This window comes from Sminthopsis crassicaudata, chromosome 2 (genome assembly GCF_048593235.1).
Source record: "Sminthopsis crassicaudata isolate SCR6 chromosome 2, ASM4859323v1, whole genome shotgun sequence".
In the NCBI taxonomy this organism is placed as follows: domain Eukaryota; kingdom Metazoa; phylum Chordata; class Mammalia; order Dasyuromorphia; family Dasyuridae; genus Sminthopsis; species Sminthopsis crassicaudata.
The window spans coordinates 103,038,414-103,054,483 of NC_133618.1; the positions used below are offsets into that span (position 1 = coordinate 103,038,414).

Sequence of the window (16,070 nt, forward strand, 5' to 3'; positions counted from 1 at the left end):
TAGAGAGTAGATGGCTAGCATCAGGGAGGTTCTATTTTGAAAGAAGCCAGAAAAACTGAAAAACAAAAATGAGGAAAAAGAGCATTTCAGGTCAGTACAAAAGCCCAGAATTAATAAATTTTGAGTATTATGTGAGAAGAATAGCAAGTAGGCTCATATAGATTGATTCTAGAGTATTTAGGGAGTAGTTAAATATTAGAAGACTTGGAGATAGGAAAAGGTTATGAGGAACTTTAAATGTCATACTTGCCCTTGCTTAATTTTTATCTTGGAAATAAAGCACTGTAACCCAGATGTTACAGAATACAGAGGCAATATTATCATTCTAGTCTTATATTCTCTTAATGCAGCATAGGGTTTTTTTAGCATTTATATTATACTATTGACTCATATTGAGTTTTAAGTACTCTCAAATCCCCCAAATCTTTTTCAGATAAACTATTATATATCCTCACCTGCCCACCTTAGTAGGAACTAGTCAACCATACTTGCCTCAAGAAAAATTCCTCCTACATCTTTTATTAAAGATTAGTTAGTAAACATTATTAGTTTAATTAATCAACCTCCAGAAATGGAGAATTTCTTTCTTCCTAAAGTAGCCCATCTCATTCTGGGATAATTCTAATTTAGGAATTTTTAACTTGGACTCATGAACTTAAAAAAAACATTTTGATAACTATTGCAATATAATTAGTTTTCCTTTGTAATATTTCATATTATATATTTTTTAAAATATAAATTTGATAAGGGGGTCATCAAAAGTGTCCATAATACCAAAAGTAAAGAACGCCTGATCTTTTTTGTTAGGAAATGCCAAAAGTTGCTTGTCTTTAGCTCCCATTCATTGTTCATAGTTCTGTTCTCAGAATCTAAGCTGAAGTTTAATCATTCTTAAACATGATTACCCTTTAAATACTTGAAGAGAGCTGTTTTGTTTCTCAATCTTCTATTCTTTGGGTTAAACATTCCCAATTCCTTCAGCTTATTCTTATCAGACCTGTGTTTCCATTATTCCTCTAAATCAAGATTTTTCTTTGGAGTAGCTAAAAGGTTAGCTAAATAATTGGTGGGTAGTAATATATACTAATCAATTAATGAACATTTATTAAGCATTTACTACGTGCCAGGCACTATGCTAAGTTTGAAAGATACAAAAATAAGGTATCTGCCCTCACAAAATTTACATTCTAGTGGGGGATATAATATATTCACAGATAAGTAAATGTAGGAGATGTATGAAGATAGATAAAGATATGTGTATGTGCACACACACATATATAAACTAAAAGATTTTGATTTTATCTAAATATCTAATATTTAGATCTAATCTAAATATTTAATAAATTTATAAAATTACACATACATGTAGATATGTAAATATACACACACAGAAAATAATTAGGGACTATAAACTGGAGAAATAAGGAAATTTTGAATAAAGTGGCACTTAAACTGAACCTCAAAAAGAGGTAGAGAAAGGAGCATGCTCATGAAAATTCCAGGAATTTCCTTTGTCATATAATTAGTCAATTAAGTGGCAAAGTAGAGAGAATGCTAGGCCTGGAGTTAGGAAACTATCATGCTTCAGATACTTATTAGATTTCTGGATTTCTGGATAAGTCACTTGACTTCTGTTTGATTCAGTTTCCTTATAATACCTAATTCTCTATGTAATTGTGAGGATCAAATGAGATAATTATTGTAAAGTGTTTAGCACAGTGCTTGGCACATACTAAGTGCTTTATTGATGTTAGCTAATATTAATTAAAATAAAATTTGTAAGATTTCAGATTATATTTCCCACCACACCAGTACTGATTGTGCACATAGCAAGGATTCAATACTGATTGTGCACATAGCAAGGATTCAATAAATATTTGTTTACTGATTTGGACTATTTTTGGTTTAGAGAGGAGTTTAGGAAAATAAAATGATCTTACAAGTAAGCCACTCATGTAAAGGGATTTCAAGAGTGTTGGATTTACTGATAAGTGAAAAGATATGATAAAGAACTTTATTTCTCCTTCTTATACCAAACAGAGGTCTTGACCCTCTTATTTATAAAATAAACAATAATAACAAGAAATCTGCCAGTTATTTACACCACAGTGCAAATAAGATTTTTATAAGAGAAAGAGTTGGGAAAATATTAAAACATTGAATATGTTCATTGAGGGGAAGAATGATATTAATAGTACTTACATAGCAGTTTAATGTGTGCAGAAGTGCTTTAAATATTAACTTATTTGATCTTCACAACAATCCTATGAGCTAGGTGCTATTATTATCTCCATTTTTCAGATAAGGAAACCAGTACAGAGAGATTAAATTATTTGTTCAGGGTCATGCAACTATTAAGTATTTTAAGCAGGCTTCAAACTTAGTCTTTCATCCACTGTGCCACCCAGCTTCTTAAAAAAAGAAGGTAGGGAAAGAATGAGGGCAAACTTTAATTACTTCCCAATTTCACTTCGAACTATCCCTACAGAATTGTAATGCAGCATCAGTGGATTCTCTTGTCAACCAAAGAGACAACTGATGAACTGAGAGATTGTCTAAAATTTCAAATATCTTTGCAAAAAATAACCCATGGAAGCAAATAACAGGAAAAAAGGAAAGACAAAACAAAAATTAAACATCAACAGGTTTGGCACATAGAGATCGCTGTTTACTTAAAGGAGCCTAAAAATTATCACCCAGGTTATATTTATATTATTCTTATTCAGGATTGATTTTTTAAAAAATTTGATTCTATGGTTTTTACTTTGTTTCCTCTTAAAATAGTTTCAACTATTTGAGATTCACAGGTGTAAATCCAACTATCATAGGCTGTTCCTTTTGCCTTTAAAAATATAATTAAATATGAATATCTTGCCTAAAGGTTTTAGGGGAAAGGAAGTCTAATAAGAAAGGAATGGCTGAGGAAATAATTTCTTAGTTCTATTCATTACTGATAAACTAAATGCTCAACATAAATTTTTTTGGTAAAAACCAAAAATTTCCCAATAACTACTATTATTATTGTTACTAATTCAAGATTAAAATTATCATCAGTAATAATATTAATCATTTACTCTCTGAATTTAACTAATTTTCAATGTTGAACTTAAACTAAGTAGTTTTTCTTTATATTGGAAGTTTTCCATTTTAGGGCATTCCTTCATTAGCCATACTGTAAAAATGACTAATGACTATTTTTCCATAGTCTGAATCTATTAATTCCTGTTAATTTTTGTTGACTGTCAATAATATGCTAGCTAATAGATAAAGTAATAGAGATAAAGTCCCAGCTCTCTAATAGGATCTTTCTCAGTTTCTGCATTTTAAAAATTTCCTTATGTGCTACAATAAAACTTTAAATCAGTAGCCCTCACATTGTGAATTTTGGAATCACTCTTAACAAGCTATTAAAATTGGTAAATTTTTATAATTCCTTATGCAATGTCACATAACCAAGGAAGATAAGGGAACATGTTGCCTTTCCTGATAAAGAAAGCATAATATGATTTGGGTTGGGGATAGGATATAGTAAGTACTGGAACTAGCCTGAAGAAAAGTAACCATTCTAGTGGTGGAGAGATAAAGGAAATATTTAAAGATCATTCCTAAAAATAACTTTGGAAGAATTTAAGCAATTTATTTCTCCAGTGACTATCATTTTTAAATGTATTTCATTATCTTTGAAACAAGCAAAAATTCAGTTGCCAGCCTCCGCATTCATTTCCAACTTGTGCTATTTTTTCCTGTGCTTATCTATATGATGTTTTCACGGTTTTGTTTGATTGATTTGATAGCCTTCCTGAAAAAATGCTTTTTAAAATTTCCTGCAGTCTCCAGAAACACTGTATAATATGTGAAAAAGTTATTTTACCCATGAAAAGTCAAATGATTGATTTTTTTTGACTCTTAGGTTCCTTTCCTTATAACCTAAAAATGTTCAAAATTAAAATTATTTACCAATATCACAGGATACTGCCAATTTTAAAGCTTTTTAAAATGGTCATATAATTCAATCAACCAAGTATTTATTAAGCATATTCTATGTACCAAGTAGTATGAAAGAAAAAAATATATATACACACAGAAAGGGGGGGAGAATATAAAAATGAATGCAAAGTAGATTGGGAACTCAAAAGTTATAAAGGGAAGAAAAAAAGAAAAGAATGCTTAAATTTCATGATCATTTAATAACTTTTTATATGTTTTTAACACCACAATTTTTTGTTTCTACTTTGAAGCCTTGGTCTACTTTGAAGCAGTGGTCCTCAAACTTTTAAAATAGGGGCCAGTTCACCGACCCTCAGACTGTGGGAGGGCCCGACTATAGTAAAAACAAAAGCTCACACTCTGTCTCCATCCCTCAGCCCATTTGCCATAACCTGCTGCCGCATAAAAACGTCCTCATCTGGCCGGTGGGCCTTAGTTTGAGAACCCCTGCCTTAGGCCATCTGCTTGGCCACCATTTTGAGTGGGGTGAATAAGATACATTAGGCAAGAACTAATTTTTGGTTAATTTTTATATGTATACGTGTGTATGGGTATGTGCAGATTACAGTTGCCAGTACAACTTTCTTCATTATTAGCAAAACGTGGTAAACAGTTGAACAGTTTTTTTTTTTTTTTTTAAATCTAAATATATCAGGTCTCAGAGTTTTATTGGTTTGAAATACCTGCTTATTAGTAAGAAGGTTCTCAACCCTTTTCGTTGGTTTTTGTTTTAAGGTTTGAAGAATTTTTCAGAAGAAAAGGTTACCAGTTCTCTTGAGCAGAGATAATTTTTGAAGATTATATAGTGCTCACATTTCCCTAGGTCCAGGCTAGAGATCATACAGAGCAAGTTAACCACAACTTTTCTAGGAGCTTTCCTTCCAGAGCTCAGATTTCTAACTAATGTAGATAAGTCTCCACGAGATCCTTTACAAGTGCATTTCAGAGTACTGATTGAGTGTTAGTGAAACATTGTTTCAAAAGGGGAAGGTGAGCGGAAGGGGATGCTTGCCTATGGGTTAAGGGGCTGCAGTTCAAGTAGCTGGCTACCTAGGTAGAAAGAGTTAAAAGAACTCACAAAGGAAGAACTTGACCCAGAGAATTGGGAAACTTCAAAAAAAAAAAAAAAAAAAAAAAAGGCTCCCTACCGAGCTGTCGCCTTTCCCCAACCTAATCTGAAAACGGCTAGCGTTATCTCCCAGATTTAAAACAAAAACAAGCAACCCACCCACTTAAAACCCCCAAACGCAGAAAACAAACTTTGTCCATTGTTACAAAATAAAAAAACACAGAGGAAGAAAAGAGACTGAGAGAAGTCACGTTCAGAATTAGGTTGCCCCTTTCCATGGTGATAATCGAATTAGCCTTAAATTAAACGTGAAATTGGCCCTCTCGGGCCGCGGGGACAAAGCCCCCATTGTCCCTGTAGCTCCCGCTCCCCTGCGGCGTCAGTGGCCCCAGTCGGGGTGCCGGGCTTCCAGGCCCGGCCTCGGGGGCTGAGGGGAGGCGAGGTGGAATGCGGAGGGAGGTGCATAGCAAGCGCACTTGTTTATCAGCTCCAGCCAAGAGAAGGCGCTAGCTGCAGGTAGCTGGGGGGAGGTGGGGGGCTAGGGGCCAGGGGCTGGAAGAACTCGTGGCAGAAGATGAACGGAGGGCGGTGGGTGCTTCCAGAGAGAGACAGACAGAAACTGTTTTGTGGTGGGGGTGGGGGGGAGCGCGAGCTAGAGGGAGGAGAGGTTTGTGGGTGGGTGTCTGTGCAGCATCCATCTCCCCGCCCCCTCTCTCCCACCCCTCCCTAGCTCCCGCCCTCCCTCCCTCCCGCCTGCCTCCTGAATCAGTGCAGCTGTTGCTGTGTGGGCTGCGGATTCCTCCAGTCCCTCCCTTCCCTTCATCTCCTCCGGGAGCGCAGCGCTGCACTGCTCGGCGCCCGGTCCTGTCCAGTGAGCCCCGACCCCCACGGCGGCTGCCAGCACCGACGAGCCGCCTTTCACCCCATCCCGCTGCCCAGGAGGAGGACGGGACCCCGGCGCCTACCCCACCCCCACCCTCCCCATCTCCCGAGCCCCGCAGAGGTAAGGGCCCTTAGGCTGCGGTTGTCGTTTTGCGGACAAGATGCCAACTCACTGAACGCCCTCTCTCCGTCCCCAAGCCCCGGATTAGGTGGGGAGGAGAGGTTGGCGGGAGGGGGCGGCACAGGGTTTGGGGCGAGGGGCTGAGGACCTTAAGGTGTTGTGCCAGGAAGGCGACGAGGAGGAATCACGCTGACCCTTTCCCAGAGCTGAGGTTGGAAGGAGGGGGAGGGGAGGCTGCAGAAACCCGGAGCGAGGGAGGGGCAGCGGGGGGTGAGTAGGGGATTGCAGGGCTGGTAACCCACCCTTTTTTAAACAAAATGTATTTATTATTTCGGGGCAGTGGGCGAGAAAAAGGGCGCTCGTGGCGGGATTCAGGGCCTAGGGAGTGAGCAAAACGAAGAGAGGACAGCAGGCAGGCTCTGCAGTCTGGCAGCTGCAGACATGGTAGTGTGTGACTGTTGCAGCGGCTCCATCATTAGGTTGCAGTAGACATCCCTCCTCCCCTTTGCCTTTCTCCTCCTTTAAAGCGATGGGCTTCATCCTCTCAGGTTTTTTTTTTTCGGGGAGCACTAAAGAGAGAGGGGTGCTGAGGATCTTGAGCGTATATTTCAGTGAGTTTCAAAAAAATTTTAAAAATCTCCTTTGGTTTTTTGGAAGTGTATGTGTGTGTGTGTGTCTGTGTGTGTAGGAGGGGCAGAACTGGGGGAGAGTGGACACCTGGGTGAGCAGATGAAAATGACAGGGGTCTCTGCCCTTGCTCGGTGAGCTGGATGTAACGGTCCTGGGGATGCAACCAGGCGTGGTCCTGAGCTGCGCTGCTGCTGCGGAGCTGGAGGCGGCGGCAGCTGCTGCTGCTGCTGCTGCTGCTGCTGCTGCTCCCGCCTCCTTTTCCTTCCCTCCTCCTGCTCTTTCTCCTCCTCTTCATTTCCCACTCTCTCTGGACTGGGTGTGAGCAGCCACGGTGCTGGGAGCAGGCTGCTTTTTCGGTCTTCCGTGTACTTCAACAGGTTTGTAGCGATCCGGTCATCTCTCCGTTCTGGCTCCCTAGGGGTGGCTTGGGTTGGGAACCCTTCTTCCTCCCTGCTCCCACACCCTATTTTTTTCTCTCGCTGGGTCGTTCTCTTGGCTTTTGTGAGGGGAAAAGTGTCAATCTGCTGCAATCAGATTTACAGTTGTCCCCCCTCCCTTCTTTCTCCATGTTGGGAAGAGAGCTTGATATTGCAGGCTTTGGAGAACGGTCTTGAATTTTTAAAAAGAAAAAAAAAAAAAAGAAAAAACAGGTGAGAAAAGTGAAGGTGGATTTCGGGGAATCGATGACTTGAATTAGTTTGTTTTTAAAAATATATTTAATCATGATATACCAACAGTGGGATGATGCAGCACAATGCAGCTAGATATATGACAACCTTATTTTGTTCTTAGTGGCTCTGCTTTGCATAGACTCCTAGACCCCGTGCTCTTTCCCAGCCCCACCCAGTTAGGAAGGCTTTTTTTTTTTTTTTCTCTCCCAGAGCCTGGGGCGGGATGTCCTCGGTCTTATATTTTCTGTTGGATATAAATTTAAAAGAAACGATCATCTAGATGTGGAAGGAGAGAATGAATATTTGTGTGGGAAAAGAAGGATCGGTGAGGTAGTGGTGTAGGGACCCTCCCTGCTTCTTGCTGTTAGCTTGTACTGTAATGAAGAGGAGTTATGCGATTGCAGTTCTAATGCGGTCTGATGGAGCCAGCCTGCGGCTGTGGACGTTAATCCGATATACTGCCAAAGTATTGTAGGAACATTAGGGAGGGGCAACAGGAAGAATGATAATGTAAATGTGAGGAAATGGTACTTGTTATATGGGAGTAGATTTAGGATATATTATTTAGATCACTGATTATGACAAGTATTCTTCCTACACAATACTGGCTTCTAAATATATCAGAAATTGATGTCAGTATAAATTCACATCTAGCACTTTAAGACTATTAAGAATATAGGTTTTTAGCTATAGGAAAACTACATTTAGAGAAATTAACGAAGTTAGTTACTTGGGTGCATATATATATATATATATATATATATATTTGATTAATGGTTGTTGGAGGGGGGTTAGTCGAGTTTTTTTCTTCCCCCTTTAAATTGAAACTATTTGTAAACTAAATGCAAGCTTATAAAATAACAAATAAGGTTTCTATTTAATTGAAGTCAAACATTTCAGAATCTTTTTTTAATTTGGGAGGGAAAGTTAGCTTTACATATAAGATTATTTCAGTAGAGGAGTCATTAAAATAACTGTAGAAGAAATTAATCATATTTATTTAAATTTCACATCTTTTCTCTATGTTTTTTCTTCCAAATGTGATTTGGGCAGAGTTTTGGGAAATTACTTTTTTTTTTTTTTTTTTTTTTAATGGCTTTCAGTGTTTCATACCACTTAGTCAAATGTGGTTGGGTATCTGCTCAGTCAGGATGGAAGTGATTTAAACTCTTTTAATAGTGAATTTCATTTACAAATGCTTTTACCTTAGTTCACTTTGATACTTTTATTTGAAGTAGAGTGACAAATGGAATTTAGTATGTAATTTTATTTTAGGTTCTGGTTCTGAGGGAACGTCACCTAAATTAGGTAAAGATGTAGCATCCCAATAATTGGATATTTCAAAATAGAGGACTCTGATAATCTTATTTTCATGAATCTAGGTTTGTGACATTTGAACATGTACATAAAATTTAATGTGTATTAAGAAGCTTTAGATGACTGCTTGATAATTTGTATATTTTTAAAACTCTAGTGAGATTATTAAAACATGAAACTTATTTTGAATTATTTCATTTTTGCTTTTCTATGTAAATCTATGTCACAAAATTTTAGTCTTATTCCCATAAATTTTCATTTTCAATTTCCTTCATTATAAGGAATAGTTAAATGTTGATGTCATTAAGATTTAATAGCTGTGATTTCTCTCAGCTATAGAATTTTGATAAAACTATTTTATTCTGCCACTGGAGTTAACAGGGATCATTACTTGATTAGATTATTTAGTTTTCAATTACTTTTTAATCTATGCTTCAAAGGACCTTTACTGAATTTAATTTTATTGCATTGTGCTCCAAAAATATATATATTTAATATTTCTCATTTTCTGCATTTGTTTGTGGGGATTTTAGGGATCATCATTTAAGCAGGCTGGAAAAGAGAATGAAAATTAGTGGAGTGGTCAAAAAAATGGTTGTCATTAGTCCACAAGCTATTGTTAAGGCATCTTATACTTGTCAAGATCTATTGGGTGAGACATTTAGTAACAGTTGATTATAACTCAGTTGTGGATTAGGAAGACTTTAGTGAATGGGGTATTATAAAGGCAGGAAGACATTTGTTTGTGACAACTGAATGGAAACTGGAAAAACTAGCACAAATTCTAGCACATAATAAATGCTAGTTGATTGATTGACCTGGACAAAGGCTAAGTTTCTAGATGAAATAGTTTATGTTTATATTTTGTCAAGAGATGGCAAAAGTTCATTCTAATATTATTTTTTAATATCAATATGCTTTTATACAACAAATGGTAACTATTTACTATAACTTCTGTGATCACATTTTCATTCATTAATAATTTGGGGTGAAGAATACAACCACTTAAACATTTTTAGAGTTATGGTTTTTCCCCCCAAATCCAGTGCTAAATATACATTTTTGTTTTTGTGGGTCCCAAACAATACTTTTTGAGTAATATTTACAAAAGTTCCATGGACTTTTATACTACACTCCCTGCTTCCTTCTTGAATACTATTGGAAGATTAAAAGTCATTACATAAAAAGGATAGGCATTCTTGCTAGAAATGCTAGTCAGGATTTAGTATATGTAGCATCATCTGGATTTTTGGTGAAGGAAACAATTTCTGTTGCTTGTACTTGAAGCATTGTTCTTTGGAAAATGAAAGTTATTAGACTGGGAAGCCAGGTCCTAATGCCTTTTTAATTCCACCATTTTTAATAAGGGAATAGTAATATCCATTTCCTCTTTAGCTTGTAGGTATAATAAGACTATTAGGTAATCATGGAAATACCTAGTTGAAAGTAAAGTTCCAAAAATAATCTGTCTTCTTTTATATTCTTAGGCCTGGACTATATCTTATCTGTCCAGTCTTCCATTTTAAAAAAATTTCTGGGCAGGAACCTCATCCATTAGCAACGCCCATTGTGTTCTCTCTACCACAAGCCTTTTTACTGCAACATTGGCCTATATTTCCTTGTGTTCTTTCATCAAGTGACAGCCAAGAAGAGTTGGTGATCCACTATAAATACCTTACTCTATTTCAGAATCCTTTTTTAGAATTCTCCCTAAATATTGAAACTGAATAAGTCTGTTTCCTTTATTCTTGGAATTCCTACATTCCAAATTTATTCATCCTTTGGACTTAACTCCCTGAACCATTATCAAGTCTATACATACTTAAATTGAAGGGCTTCCTTGCTATAGAGTAAACACTCTATAATGTTCAGGTGATTAAAAAAAAAAAGAACCCAATAATTTAGAATTATCCAACCCATATTATGGATTTCTTTGTGATCATTTAACATTTTTGTATAATAAAATATAATTTGTAGATAATATGTAAATAAATTCTACAAAATGATATCTTTTGCTTGGAAGTATTCTAATGTTTAAAATGTTGATTTCTTTTTTTCATAAGTGTTCAAACTAATTATAGGTAATGAACTGAAAGAATGAACTTTTCATTGTTTATATCAATGGTTCTCAGAGTGTTGCATATTTAGGTGCATTGAATGTATGAAACTTAAACTTGCAATTGCATGCCCATGTGGAAGTCTTTTATCTCTTGGGATTCTTGGGGTAAAAGTCGTGTTTTTTTTTTTTTTAATTTAAAAACAAGATCATATTATAGATCATATATAGGCTGATGCTACTAACTACAAATTATTTTGTCATTTATTAAAACAGACTGTGTAGGACCTCTTTTTGAAATTTTAGTATGGAGATGATATTTCAGGCCTTGAGTTGGTGGCCTTTTTCAGCTTTATACAATTTGAATCTGAGCTTACCAGCAAGACATCTGAATGACATATGAAAATATAGACACAGAACTTGAGAGGAAACAATTTGAGGCCATAGTTGGTGATTTGGGAATTATTTTATTATGTGTAGAATCTGTTGATTTCTTTCCATGTTAGCAATAAATTTTCCCAGGGCAGCCACAGGACTTGTAGACAGATGATGCCTTAGCTAAACAATGTCAAGTTTAATATATGGAATAAGTTACTACCATGGCAATAGTAAAAACTAGGGAAAAACAAGTTGAAAAGTAAATCTGGTGCAATTTGGAACATTGGTATGAAGTGGATTTAAATTCCTTAATATTGAATTCTGGCGTATCTAGTTAAGTATAATTCTTCAATGACTTTTATCTTTTTATCTTACTACCTGGCAATTTTATTTAATGATTTTACTTGAAATAATTTTATTAAGTACATTATTCATGAGCCATACTAAAAGGTAGATCAAAATCAAATCTTTCATGAAAGTATATATGGAAACAGTTTATCAAAGGAATTGTGATGGAATCAATCAACAGGTATTTCCTGAGTGCCTGGTTTGTTCCTGGGAAATATGCAATTGCCAAGTAAGTGTGATACATATGTAGCAGTTCTTTGCATGGTGCAATAAATATTTCTTGAAGTAAATTGTGTTAAAACATGATATTAATCTGTACCACAAAGTATAATAAAAGGATCCTTTAAAAGGGCCTCTAACATTTGTATTCTATATAATATATAATAGATATAATAGATAATTAACTGATCTAATGACATTTTGAGTCTAATTCTCATGTGATAATGCTGGCTTTATATATTTTTGTGTGATCTAATTGATGTTTTCATTTTTATGGAATGTGATCCAAAGATTTGTTTTAGGATTCTTCTCCCTTCTCCTTTGGGTTTCTAGCCTTTTAGGTTCACCAGTTCATAGATTAAGTTCTGATACAGATCTTAAAGATCATTTAGTTCAACCCTGTTATAGATAAGGAAATTTAGGTTCAAAGGACTGAGGTTATTTTTCCAAGGTCATAAAAGCTGTAAGTTGCAGAATAGGAATTCAAACCCAGATCACCTGACCCAAATCTAATGCTCCTTTGTTGTTTAACATGAATTATTTATTACCTTCTTCTTGTCTAATCTATTACTTTGGAGCTCTACATTTTACAAATAAGGAAGTTAAGGCTCTGAAAAGACAATGAATTTGCATGGGGTCACATAGCTAACTAAATATCTAAGCTAGAATTTGGGCTCCTATCTCGATGTCAAATACTAGTTACATTTCTTCTCACTACTTTGGCTACAAAATACACACTATACATAATTGCAAAATTGTACTCTTTGTGTGTTTACATATAGAGTGATCAATAAGAAAATTATTTTTAGATTATATTAAATTTTTAGGCATCCCAATCAAATCTTTCTTTTAAAAACAAGACAAAGCACAACCTTAAACCAAATTTGTCCGCAAAACCATGGTAGGTGCAGAGAGTTGGATGTTTATAATCTATGTTTCACACACTCAGGACATTCAAAGAAAAACAAGAATTTTTTAGTTTGGATTTCTCATTTAAATATACCTTTTCCTCCAGTACCTTTGTATTTCATTAGTTTCATTGAGTGTGGGAAAAGATATTCCTGGTAGGTTTAAGAGTACCTAAATAAACAAACAAAAAAATCATCCTAAGGTAGATGAAGTCCTCTGATCTGCATTGCCTTTGGCCCTAAACAAAGTTTCTTCTTCCCCATTCCACTGGTGATTGATTTAAGAATAAGTTTTTATCCGTGTGCTTGTCCCTGAAAAATAACATTTTGGAGACTTATACTTCCTCTTCTCTTTAAAGATTTTAGAATAGAGAGTGAGTGGTAAATAATAAGCTTGATACTTTTTTCTTTTAATTTACAAATGTATATTTCCCCCCCTAGAGTCTTGATTTTCAAAAGGAGTACAAAATAAGGTCAAAATTATGATTATTTTTTTCAGAAGCCAACTGTGTCTGTTAGCTAAGAAAAATATACGATGTTTATTAGACTGTGTACACATATCCATAATTGATCATCTGCCACCACACTGTTTTTTTTAAATTGTCCAAATAATTATACAATAGTTTAAAAACCTTACCAATATCAGTGTTCATATCATGTGAGTTTATTCTTCCAGTGAATTTTAAGAGTAACATAATAAGTAAGAAAATCTTGCTTTTACTAATTACGAAATTAAGGACTAGAAAAGTAAAACAATTTGTCCACAAGTATATTGGTAGTAAGTGGTTGAGCTTTTTACTAGTAATTTTGAAGATCATAGTAGCAACAAAAGTATCTGTTGCTATGTGCTCTTTTAAAATTCATTTGATAAAAATAAACAGCTAATGAAAGAGCCAGACACCTGTATAGTTACCATAGTTAATTTTCTTATCTGAGCAAAATCCATATATAGTGGAAAAACACCAGAAATGAAATTCTAAGTAGATAATGTTTTTTTGTTTTGCTTTGTTTTGAAAGAACTCCCATCAGAATTGCATCAATTCTCTTGAGATATAGCTCTTTAAATGATCTGGACAACACTTCATTTCCCATTGTTGTCGGTAGAATCCAGTGATAACTTTGTACATGTAACCAGTAATTCCCTACAACACATACTGGGAAAATTGAAAAATTCTCACAAATTGAGAAAGTAGAATTTATCATCTTCAATTTTATAGGTAAGTGTTTTTGAAACATAAATGTGATTGAGCTAGTCTACTGACCATCACTACAAGAAATTTATTTGGGGAATAGTTCATGAGTCTTAAAAAAAGTTTAAAAAAATGTGCTGTCTGACACATATTAGACATGTTGATTGGATCAAAGTAATAAATCTGTTGACTTAAAAGGCAACTTATATTTCTTTCTTGAGGTTGAACTATATTTGAATCAAGAAAAAATAGTTAGCATCTGATATAACCTAGTTTTCCAAACCAAACTCTGGAGAACTTTTGAACACGAAGAGGGATGCCACTTTTTGGCAAGCCTCCCAGTCTACTCAATTCCAATAATACTTTGGCCTCACTCTGTTTCCTAATGAAGAAACCTAGAAAGAGTTTTTCTCCATATGCTGGGGAGGAAGGGGGGAAAGGAGCAGATGTGCCACTGACTGTGCTTGAAGAGGGAGAGAAAGAAGGAAGTGAGAATGTTTGAGCCTACAGCAAACTAAAATCAGTCTTTCTTCCCCCAAGAGACAATAGGGTTAAGTGACTTGCCTAGGGTCTCATAGGTAGTAAGTACCTGAGGTTGCATTTGAATTCAGGTCCACCTGATGGTGCCCTGTGATACATTCCACCACCTAACTGCCCTAAAATCAGTTTTTTGGGCAACAATTTTCACTAGAACAGTGTTTCTCAAGCCAATCTACACTTTGTCTCTTCCTTACTCATCTCAGCAATGATGACCTTTTGGTGAGCTTTGGAGGAGCCAGGGGTTCCAAACAAGTTCCAAAGTTTAAGATGTAAAAGATGTTTGATAGTGTATCTTTCTTTTGATTAGTACATATTTGTTTTAAGTCAGTGGTGTTGAAACTGTTTCTAAAAGATTGGAGGATTGTTTCTAGCTTACCTGAAAAGAAATGCTCCATTCCACTCTGGTTCAAACACTAGCCACCAAAGATGGTTTTCTTTTAGAGGGAACAACCCAGAGCAGCACAGGCATTACTAGGTTGATTCAGTGTCAGGCTGGCTCTTTGAATGGTCAATTCCCCATGTTTCATGGGGGAAATTCTACATATACTCATGGTTTGGTGGTAGAAATGGTTCTATTTTGGAGTTGCTACTACCATATCACACAAAATACCTGTTTCCCTCCTTTCCACGGCTTTCTAATAATTAATGGCATAGATTCTGGCTTAAATACTAAGAAGTTGCAAATCTTGAGAATTTCCCTCTTTAGGAGGAACTAGCCTAGAAAAAGACAATATGGGAACTGCTTGTGTGGTGGTGGTGGGGGGAGAGTGAGAGTGAGATTGATTGACCTCCAGCTCTGGGAAGTGGAATTGAATCTCTGACCTAATTAGCTCACCTGTCTTTTTTGAGGCAAGCAGGGTGATTGTCAAACTATCAGCCTAGTGGTTTGTTTGTGAAGGTGCCTGGACCTTTTCATTGACAGTTCCAACAACTCAGTTGATAACTGTGTTCTGTTTGTTGTCCTTAAATGCCCAATTTATCACACCCTATGGTCCATTCATACCTGAGTGAAACCTAGCTGAAACAAGAGATTTGTATATCATTTTGAGAAAGGGAAAAATGACATCAGTTTATCTTGTTAGCTTAATTAAAAAAAAAAAAACTGTTTTAAAAAGGTGTTTGGTGGTTGTTGGGTTTGTTTGTTTGAATCATCTAACATAAGGATGATTTCTCATTCTGCAAGTCTTTCTATTGGAGGCATGTCTAATTGCATTAAAGACACTATCATTTCCTTTCATCTGATTTGCTGCATTGTTAGAATGAATTCTGGGTTCTGCGGTCAATGTTATATCTAGATGTTATACTTTATCCAGCACTAAATAAAAGAAACTCTTGTTTGAGTTACTATGGGAAAAACTAAGGGGACTAATTTATGATATGAGCAACTATTTGTGTTTATCTAAAATGTTTCAGATCAATCAATTGAATTTTTTTCCAACCATAAAATACCATTTTGCTCATCTTGCATAAATGTTAGATATTTATAATAAAATTATTATAATAAATTAAATAAATTTATAATGATAATAAGTTAAATATTTAATTGTGGTAAATGTCTCTATAGATGTTGTTCCTCTTGAATTAAAATTCAGTCTTATCTCAAATAAAATATAATGTATAAGGCATTACGCTATCTTTGGCCATAACTGAGAGAATTGTTTCAAAGTTTTCTGTTGACTTTTAGAGTAAACTGATATTTAATTAAAAAACATAGATAGCTAGTCTGTCTCTGGAATGCCATGCATCTGTGTGAA

General features: G+C 35.6%; 1 protein-coding gene across 2 annotated transcripts in view; it reads left to right on the forward strand.

Moving 5' to 3' along the window:
- Positions 1-5,923: 5,923 nt before the first annotated feature.
- Positions 5,924-16,070, forward strand: part of SPTBN1 (spectrin beta, non-erythrocytic 1) — a 254,615-nt gene continuing 244,468 nt past the window's right edge. Inside the window, exon 1 of one of the 2 annotated variants that reach the window (XM_074286937.1) lies at positions 5,924-6,059. The gene's annotated coding sequence lies outside the window, so the exon portion shown is untranslated. Of the gene's footprint in view, positions 6,060-6,950; positions 7,067-16,070 lie in introns of those variants that run through there. The other variant, XM_074286939.1, reaches the window with a different exon arrangement.